Source organism: Peromyscus eremicus, chromosome 7 (assembly GCF_949786415.1).
Source record: "Peromyscus eremicus chromosome 7, PerEre_H2_v1, whole genome shotgun sequence".
Lineage (NCBI taxonomy): Eukaryota > Metazoa > Chordata > Mammalia > Rodentia > Cricetidae > Peromyscus > Peromyscus eremicus.
In genome coordinates this window covers 94,731,925-94,742,315 of record NC_081422.1, presented here as the reverse complement: position 1 = coordinate 94,742,315, position 10,391 = coordinate 94,731,925, and the positions used below count along the sequence as shown (strand labels likewise).

At 42.5% G+C, this 10,391-nt stretch overlaps 1 protein-coding gene and 1 long non-coding RNA gene across 5 annotated transcripts in view; one reads left to right on the top strand and one right to left on the bottom strand.

Annotated features, from left to right (window-relative positions):
- Positions 1 to 59: 59 nt before the first annotated feature.
- Positions 60 to 6,351, bottom strand: LOC131915312 (uncharacterized). The gene is made up of 4 exons (XR_009380316.1): positions 5,767 to 6,351; positions 3,043 to 3,122; positions 1,451 to 1,489; positions 60 to 509 (listed from the first exon to the last, which is right to left on the bottom strand). It is a non-coding gene; the product is annotated as an uncharacterized LOC131915312 (long non-coding RNA).
- Positions 5,932 to 10,391, top strand: part of Nck1 (NCK adaptor protein 1) — a 63,209-nt gene continuing 58,749 nt past the window's right edge. The window contains exon 1 of one of the 4 annotated variants that reach the window (XM_059268449.1): positions 5,932 to 6,095. The gene's annotated coding sequence lies outside the window, so the exon portion shown is untranslated. Of the gene's footprint in view, positions 6,147 to 10,391 lie in introns of all 4 variants that reach the window. The other 3 variants (XM_059268450.1, XM_059268448.1, XM_059268451.1) reach the window with 3 other exon arrangements.

Genomic DNA, 10,391 nt, shown 5'->3' with positions numbered 1-10,391 from the left:
TGGGATTAAAGGTGTGTACCACCACCACCACCACCACCACCACCACCACCACCACCACCCAGATGAAAAAATGTTTATTAATGTTCTACAAATGTGCAACAAACATCCTTCAATATTTAAAAATATTCATGAAAATTACACCATAGATAAAATGTTGGACACCTAGCTAAAGTCCATTTTTCCGCTAAAAATCTAAAGGCTTTGAGTTGAGATGAATAAGGGGAGTAAAGAAAAGCTGGATTTTCAGTAACAGGGAGTCTAAACATTAGAATGGAAAGTTTGTCTTCTCATAGTGGGCCACATTAGGCAATATATAGGGAATGAGTGTAGAGTATAAAGAATTCTCACCTATTGTATATAATCCATAATCCAGACCATTTTGTGTCTGATGATGTGAGAGCTAATGTTTGGACAGAGTCTCCTTATCCTTATATGAAAGTCTTTTTTCATAGCTGCTCCTGTTTATGATTCTACGGTAAGTATGTAAGTAAAGCAGACATGCCATACTCCTAAAAAACAAAAATCAAAACAACAACAACAACAAAACCCAACACTGACATGTCTATTGCAGTGATGAACTCATAGCAGATGTGGTCACTTGCACAAGACCTGTACAACATGAAGCAAGGCACAATTTCAGCATAGAAGGGTGGGGGACTCTCCAGGACCCACGCCTTACTGAGTTATTGGTGGCTGATACCTGCTTGGGGGAGGGAGAATAACTGTTTGAAGCTGTTCCTACTGATATATTATTGTGTTCCAGTCCCCCCACCCCACACTACATATGGACAGCACTAATTGCATTTAGTAGGTTATAAAAAAAAAAGTCATTTCCAGTGCTATACAGAGTAACCTTGCCTCGAAAAACCAAAAAAAAAAAAAAAAAGTCATTAGTTGGGAGGGGGACATGTTGAGGGGGCATTCAGGCATATGGGGAGAGTTAGAGGAGGGAAATAGGGTTGGATATGATCATATTTCATTGTATACATGTATGAAATTCTCAAGAACAAGAAAAATTAAAATGAAATCGTTTTTAACACACTAGCAGTAATCATAATAGAGCAGAAAATTGACATAGTATCCTGAGACTCTCCTCAAAAGGGTCTTTAGGTCCATAAAAGCTACAAGATAGCATTAATTTGGGTCTAATTTAGGCCATTATTAATTCTGCACAAGTACATGTTGATGTGATACAGATTATTAAGGTGTTGTCTCTTAGCTCCCAACTCACCCCCACACATTTCATTTTTTTGATGCTTGCTAGTATTTCCCACAGGGTTTTGCCTACAAAGGATTGAGGAGCTGAGCCTGGTAGCATAGGGTTGTGATTCTAGTTACTTGGGAGGCTGAGGCAGGTGGATCACAAGTTCAAGGTTAGCTTTGGCAACTTAGACCTGTTTTCAAAAGCGGGGTAGCTACTGGGGGTATAGCTCAGTGGCAGAGCACTTACCTACTATATAGCAAGCTGCTGTAGATTCAACCCCAAGTCCTGCAAATAAATAAGTAAGTAAGTAAGTAAGTAAGTAAATAAATAAATAAATAAATAAATACACGAGAAAGCAAAAAGTTAATAGAGGAAGATTAGAAGGCAGAAAGAGAAGGGACTTTCCTCTCTCTATTTGCCTTTAGCATATGTTGCTCTTTACCCCAGCAATCAGCAAGGATTAATGCTATCCTTAAGTTACTTTTGACATTATTCCTTCCTATCACATCATTCTTGCCCACAACATCATCCCCTTTGAGCAGTAGCAGGGCCAGCTGCAGAGCTTCCTCCTGGAGGTCTGAGCTATAGCCCAGCTGGGCCATGCTTCTGTGCTTCTGAAATCCTACAGTACAAACCTGATACACTCTTTTGCTAGCCCTAGGGGTGGTAGTTGATCCATGAAGCACAATCTCTTTTGGGTTAGCTCAGTGCTCAGTGTCCCTGGCCTTCCACACCTGACCTTTTGTTTTTTTGGGGGGGAGTCTATTTGAGACAGGGTCTCACTCTACACCCCCAGATGGCTTTGAACTTGGGGTGATCCTTCCTGTATCTGCCTCTCCAATGATGGGATGACAGGCATGAAGCACCAAACCTGGTTTCAGATTTTTCAGTCCATTAACACACAATACTAAATCTTCTCCATTGTGATATCTTGTGATTTCTGTTTTCCTGAGTAAAGGGCCAAAATCATCTTAAAAAAAAATCCAAAGATACTAATAAGATACCTAGCTTTGGGGAAATGTCAACATTTAGATTTTCTGTGATTACTAGATATTAGTTAACAATAGACGTTATGCAACCTGAGCCAGGTATGGAGGTATAAACCTTTTATCTTAGCTTCTTAGCTAAGGCAGGATGCACCTAAATTGAGTACAGCTTGGGTAATTTAGCAAGATCCTATGTACAAATTTTAAAAAGTCAAAAAGGCTGGGTATATAGCCGGTTGATGGAATGCTTGGGCAGCACACATGAAGTCTTGGGTGCAAGCTGCAATGGATGTGCATGGACATAAACACACACACAGCAAATGAAAGCACAGAAAGAGGACCTGGAGGGACAGTGGTGCAGAGTGGAATGGAGAGAATAGAGACTTACTAAGAAGTATAGCATAAAGTTGATTCAAGACAGAAAATAAACACCAGCGACTCAGAAATCTGAAACTAGATGAATGCCTGGCAGGAGAAATAGAAAAAGACATCTAGAAACAGTGCATCTTTGCTGATGACGATGAAGTTATAGATCTTAAAAAATAACCAGAGCATAAAGACAAAATGCACAGAAAAGCAATGACGAACTACAGCATCAGTGAGATGGCTCAATGGATAAGGACTCTTGCCACCAATCCTAACGGCCCAAGTTGAATCCTTGGATTCACATGGTGGAATGAGAGAACCAACTCTACACATGCATGTGTACAGACACAGACACACACGCACACATCCACACACCCCAAATAAATAAATAAATGCTAATGTCTTAGGGTTTTTATTGCTGTGAAGAGACACCATGATCACAGCAGCTCTCATAAAGAAAACATTTAATTGAGGTGGCTCACTTACAGTTTTAGAAGTTCAGTGCATTATCATCATGACGGGAACATGGAGGGCCACAGGCAGATGTGGTGCAGGTCCTGAGAGTGCTATCGATGGAGGCAACAGGAAGTCAACTGAGACACTGGTCAGTATCCTGAGCATAGGAAACCTCAGAGCCCACCCCTATAGTGACACACTTGTTCCAACAAGGCCATACCCACTCCAACCAAGCCAGACCTTCTAATAGTGCCACTCCCTATGAGATTATGGAGGCCAATTACATTGAAACTACCACAGTTAATAAGTAAAAGATTTCAAGAATTGCAACTTGGGGTTGGAGAGATGATTCCTCCATTCAGAACACTTGTTGCTCTTTCAGAGAACCCAGGCTGGGTTCCTAGCACACATAAGGCAGCTTACAACTGCCTGTTAGTCCAGTTCCAGGGGATCTGATGCCCCCTTCTGGTTTCTGATGGAACTGCAGGCACACAGTGCACTTACAAACGTGTAAACAAAACACTCAACACACACAAAAGAAAGTTTTTAAAAATGAATTGCAGCTTGTTCCTCAGAAGAAGCAATGAAGACCAGAAATCCTCAGTATGACCGTTAAAGTGCTAAAAAAACAAGCAACAACTCTCTAGTGACTTCTCATTGCTTATAGGATAAACGCTAGGGTCCTTTGCTTTCACAACATATTGCTTAAATTCTAGCCATCATCTGCTCCACCAATATGCTACAATCGCTTAATGTCTTTATATTATGTAAACCCCCAAATCCTTCTTTTTGCCTGAACAGTCTTACTACACATTTCCCCTCTCACAGTGGCTTAATGCCTCTGTTCCTAGATCCAACTGTTGTTGTGTTTGGCATATTAATAATACAGGTTGGTTTAAATCTCCATATCTGACACTGGTATGGACTCTTAAGATATCCAGTGTCTGTTGTAGCACCTACCATACAAAGTGTACTTTTCCTGTAGTAGAATAACCATACTAAATCCAGAAATTAAATTTAGTTAGTAGGGCCAACTAATTTCTACACGTCAATATCAAGCCTGTGATAACTTCTTGCCAGCAGATAGGTAGGACTTTGTTCCCCTACACATTCTTGTCTGATCGGGACACTAAACTATAGCATTTTAACAATAAGCTGTCAATAGTTTCCTGGGAAAGGCCTCAAGTTATGGAGGGTTCCTATTTCCTTTCTTTATCACCCTAAATCTCCTCCTTTGGAGTTAATGGGAGTGAGCTGCCTGTATGGTTTTTGTTTGCTTTTGAGACAAAGTTGTTCTGTATAGCCCTGGCTGTCCTGGAATTTGCTACATAGATCAGGCTGTCTTGAACTTGCAAAACTTGAATCTGCCTCTGCCTCTCCAGTGCTAAGACAAAAGGTGTGGTGATCTGTATGTTTCTTTGTTTTCATTTTTCGAGACAGAGTTTCTCTGTGTAACAGTCCTGGCTATCCTGATTTGTAGACCAGGCTGGCTACCAGGCTGGCTTGGAACTCACTGAGATCTGCCTGCTTCTGCCTCCCAGGTGCTGGGATTAAAGGCATGTGCCACTACTGCCCAGCTTTGTATACTTTTTAATATATACTTTGCATTACTTACTTTTGATACTGTCAATAGAATGTAGGCAGGGTATCCTTTGCCCAGTTTTATGGTCTACTTTTCTCAACTAAACTCAGGCTAAGAAGGGGCCCACAAGTAATTTGTAGTTTACCTAAGGCAGGTGAACCCATGTATCCTTCAACATGCAATTAAATGCAGAAAAGTGAATATTTAGGACTTACAGGTAGGGTTTGTATTACAGTGCAAAGACGGAGTTGAAGAGATGGTTCAGTGATTAAGAGCACTGGTTGCTCTTCCAGGGGGCCTGGGTTTGATTCCCAGCACCCACATGTGGTTTAAAACCACCTGTAACTCCAGTTCCAGAAGATCCTATACCCTCTTCTGGCCTCCAGGGGCACCAGGCATGCATATGGCACACAAATATACATAAAGGCAATAACACTGGTACACAGAAAAAAATAAAAATAATTTTTTAGAAAGTGAAAGGAAGATGTACTAATGGCTTGATTATTGCCGACGGTGTGTTAGACATGGGGGTGGGGGTGGGTGGGATGAACGCTGTCACTGTTCCTCATTTAACAGACTTTGCAATCTAGGTATATGGGCGTAGTTACGCTGGAGGCAAAAACACGTTTCAGTGAAGTTACCTAACCTAGAGTGTTTCTTTGGGTGCCACACCTATACTAGGAAACAAAGATGGTTAGGAAACAGTCAGGCAGTTACAGGTGGCTGCAAGACTAGTTCGGAAGGTGAACCGATTTACAGATGCCTTGGCAGGTGGCTGGGGCTGCGCCACTGCCATGCTCAGCCCAAGGGCAAAGGTAACTGTCCTTTCTGGCAGGGCTGGAAGCCGAGAGTGAAGGCTGCCCACGCACCAGGGCACTCGGAAGTTCCTCAAACAGCTTATTTTGGCCGTGGTTTTAATGAACAAACATCTTACATTTTTCTCCGAGGCTTATTATTATTATTTTTTCTTTGTCGCTCCCTGTCCCTAAGAATCTGCAGCTGGTCGGCCCCTTCAGGTGCAGGAACCAGAGCAGTTGGGGCTGAACTCGGGGCCGACATTAATGAGCGATTATAATGACAGGTTTCAGCAGCGCTGAGAGAGGCGGAAAGTAAGCAGCCACCGAGGAAGCTGGGGGAAGAACACAGCCGCCGCCAGGCCCAGCGTCCCTCACCTTCTCCGCTCTGAGCGCCGCGCAGTCTCAGCTCACCGAACCCTCAGCGCCGCGCTTGATTGACAGGCCAGCTCGTCCAATCCCGGAGCGGCGCCTTCCGCTGTGGCGTCAGGGGCGGGCCCCGGAGGCGATGGAGCCTATTAGATTGGGCGTGGAGCGGGTTTCCTGCCCGCACCGGCCCGCCCACCGGTTGCTCTCGCCCCGCCTCTCTCTGAGAGCTACGCGGCGGCGCAGCACAGGCCTCGTGCGGTAACGGCCTCCGGGCAGCCGCGGTGGCGTCCCGGTGCAGTCCTCAGGTGACGGGGGCCGCGGGCTCGGCGGAGGGGAAGGTGAGACGGCCCTGCCTGCGTGCGGACACGCACAGTCCTTCCGGCCTCCCGGTCCGTCCGCGCTGTTAGTCTCGTCGCTTCCTCTTCCCCGGCGAAGTTAGCCCGGGGGCGCCGTCTGCCGGCGGCGGAGCGGAGGGGGCGGGGAGGCCGCTCGGTGGAGCTCGGGTGTCCGCGGTGCATCCCCGGTGACCCCCGCGGCCTCTCGCCGGAGCGGTGAAGGCCGCTCGGGGAGGCGGGCAGGCAAGTGTGCGGCGCGTGCCTCGGCGCTCCCCAGAAAGCCCTGTCGCGGTCGGTCTGTGGCGGTGTCTGGGGCCGGGAAGGTAGGGACGCGCGGGCTGGCAGGAAGGGCGCTCTCACCTCCAGCCGCCCGCGGGAGGAAGCCGGTCAGGGGGACATCCTCGGGGCGCGCCCTGCCCTCCCCCCACCGCTCCGGAGCAGGAGAAATGGGGGCGGCCAGGGGGCTGGTGAGTTGGGGTAGGTCCAGGAAAAACAGCTTGCTGGGTTGCTTTTGTACCGTTGCGCACGGGTTTCCGCTCAAGTTGGGTTTAATGTTAACAGCCGGTGAAGCTGGGTTTTTGTTCATGGTTGCGGACCGTAACATCATCGCTTGGTTAATGTCGAACCGAGCTGAAGTCACCCGAAGAAAATTCTGCCCCTCATGTTAGTTAGGTAAGAATCCTTAGGAGTTAGGGAAGAGTGAGGTGAAGAAAACTTCTGACCCCCATCTTGGGGTGGGGAGCAACGAGGATCAGTGTCCAGCCAAAACGGGTGAAGTTTTGCAAGAAGTGTTCGTTTTCAAAAGCTTAACTTTGATAGCTTTATGATCATCCTTAGTGATTTCTTAGGCACCTAGAAATCCGTTGTTTTCAGCCTTTAGCGAAGTCACAAAGTCAATGGAGAAATAGTCCAAGAAGAAAGTTTTGTTAGATAATTTTCAGTCTCGTTTTTAAATAGAAATTCCATTCACATCTTGATAGTAAATCAAGGCATATGCATTGGTTGACTAGTACTTTTTTCATCGTGGCCACATTTGGCTTTCTCTAGGAAAACTGAACTGTAGGAATCGGCTAGAATATCTGTAAGTGTGCAGTGTTCAGATATCAGCTGTATGTATAAGTATTAAGTTCTAAAAGATTTGCCTCTCCCTCAAGCCTTTTTTTGTTGTTGAGATTTTCCTAGTGCTTACAGAGTCATGTAAATAGTTGACACATTAATATAATGGTTTATTAAACACCGAGTGATTATTTATGCTGCTAGTTTTCATATTTTGAGAACTTTTTCCAGAGTTCACAGTTTGATGTGATTATTGTTATAAATAAATTCCTTCTCAGAAAAACTTGAAAAGAATGAATTAAACTGATAATACAGAAAAAATGCATGTTTTTAATGACAGAAAATGATTATTTCACTAAGTAAAATTGAAGGAAACGCTTGTGACGTTATTGAACACTTAACAAATCAGACAGTTTGAAGACAGTTGAGAGGTCTAGATGATTCTTATTTTAACCTACCTCGGAAGTAGAACTTCAAAGTCTTCCCTTCAAAACCAATTCCATGCACTTTCTTTCTTTGCTGATGCATTATGTAACATGCTTTCAGTAACCCAGACATAAACCTTAACATTGACCTATTTTTGCAGTCATTTTCTTAAAAAAAATTTCTTATCTTTGTATTCTTACACTGTTTTTAATTTCTAGCTCACTAGCTCTAACTGGGTTTTCTGCCTGGATGGCTCAAATATATTCTGCCTGTGCTGATCTTAAAATACTACTTTGAACATATTTTTCACTATTTAGGAACCAGTAATATCTTTCATTTAGATTTCACAGTCTTTTAAAGATTTATTTTTATTTTATGTGTTTGAGTGTTTTGCCTACTTGTAAGTGTACCATGTGTTGTGGGTTCTGGGAACAGAACCTAGACCCTCTGAAAAAGCTCTTTAACCACTGAGCCATCTGTCCAACCCCAGAAAAAAATTCTCTGCAAATTACCAAAGTAGCAAAGTAAAATCATTTAAACTTTCCTTTTTTCCTTCCTTAATTTCCTCCCTTCCTTCCCTGCCCCTCTCCTCTCCTGTCTCTTTTTCATTCCTTCAGTTTTGGGATCAGACCCAGGGCTTCTCATAAACCCTGGTATAGCATCAATCCAAAGTTTTATTTTTTTTAAAAAAAAATTGGGTATTACGTTTTTGTTTATCTTTGTGTGAGTGTGCATGTGTGTGGGTGTACCTGTACTTATGGCCCACAGACAGAGTCAGAGGACAGTTTGTGGGGGCAGTTCTCTCAGTCTACCACACTGGTCCTATGAATTGAACTCAGGTTGTCGGGCTTGTAGTAGGTACTTGTACCTGGAGAGGCATCTCCACCACCCAGCCAGAGTTTTATTTTTTATATAATTAAAAATTTTTAAAATGTTATGTGTGTGTGTGTATGTTGAGGGCATGATATGTGCACATGAGCACAGTTGCCTGAAAAGAGAGGCCAGAAGAGGGTGTCAGTCCCCTAGAGCTGGACTTACAGCCAATTATGAGCCTCCTGATACAGGTGCTGGGAATCAAACTTGGTCCTTTGCAAAAGCAGTACTTGCATTTAACTGCTGAGCCATCTCTCCAGCCCCCAGAATTTTAATTTTGATTCATGAGTAAAGCTTGTCAAAAATTTCTATTACTTGTGTGGCTCTTTTTCTTTCTTTTTTTCCCCCCCTCCTTCCTTTTCTAGTTAGCATACAAAGTGATGGGTTTTGTGATGGAATTTGCATACTTATTACTGTGCTTTTTCCTTAAACATTCCTTTTCCCCAACTGCCTTCTCTCTTTCCCTTGCTTTTTAATTTTATATGGATTTATGTTAATGATATCATGGAATGTTACTGTTGAAATACTGGAATCCAGTCTTTTATTTTTTAGATTGGGAAAGTAAAATCCATACAAAATAATCACTAAAATTCACACATCTTGATGTTGTGGCAGAGCTGAGACTCAAACTTCATCTCATTCAAATATCATGTATTTGAATTTCCCAATTATTTGTCTAAATAGAAATAAAGGTTTTAACTTTAACATAGTATAACTATATACAAAAACAATTATCAAGTAGGAATTACATTTACAATAGTCTGCCCATTTGTAGTTAGCATATTCAAAGAAAATAATGTATTCTCTATCCTGTCTTAGTGAATCTAAAGTTTGACAACTAACTTACTTTCTATCATAACTAAGAAAAACTGCAACTATAACTATCTAGTCTTCAACTCCATCAAAGACCCAGAAGGTTGTAATATTATCTAACAACAGAGACATCTGACTGCCTGGACAGTCACCTATAGTTCCTCTGCAACACTGGGGCATCCATCTTCAGCCTACAGGCCTAGGGTATCTGGCAGACTTTTCTGTGAAGCAGGAATTTTGGACTGTCCTGCCTTGTTTTGGCAAAATTCAATAGTCTTTGTCCTGTGTGTTGTGCATGTCCAGGCTGCACATCACATTGTCAGCAGTCAAAGGCAAGGACAGTTTCTTTGCCCAGTGGCTAACCTTGCCACAATGAAAGCAAACTCCATAAGGAGTTTCTTCAATGCCCATCATCTCTGAAGTAAATTAGTGCTGCCAGGAGCAGATGTCTCATTGTCATGAAAAAACCTTAAGTTAACAAAACATTTTAAATGCCATATTCCGTAGGTCTTTGAAAGGTTTGAAGACCATCTATATCTAAAATACATCTCTATATGATCTGGAAAGCATACCTATCTACAGATTTGATTGTTGTAAATGACTAGCCACTAACCTATGTTTCCTGATTATCTTATATAGTTTATAATAACAAGTTTCAAAAACTAGAATTTTACCTTATATTTTTAAATAAACTGCATAGGTACAAGATCTTAAACAAGAATAGATACATACAACATGTTATAACAAAAATAACCTTAAATTTTTATCAGTAAACAAGAGTAAAACATATATACAGCATAACAAAAATAACTTTAAATTTGTATCTATATTGTATATTCTCCTAAATGATAACAAACATCCATAACCCACCAAATAACCAAAAACCACCCACACTCCCCTACTCTTGGGAATGTGGGTGTAGTTTTCTCCATACTTCTCTCTGCTGTCTGTGGATGAAGTATCTTTAGGGTACCAAAGAGAAAATTTGAGATAATGACTAAGTCTTGGGAAGACCAACAGTAACCTTTGCTAATAGATATCACCTGTCAAGTTTCAAGAAGTCTCACCTGATCAAACCTGATCCATACTAACTCTGAAGGAATCCACAGCCTCTCATCTGTGGAAACAAAA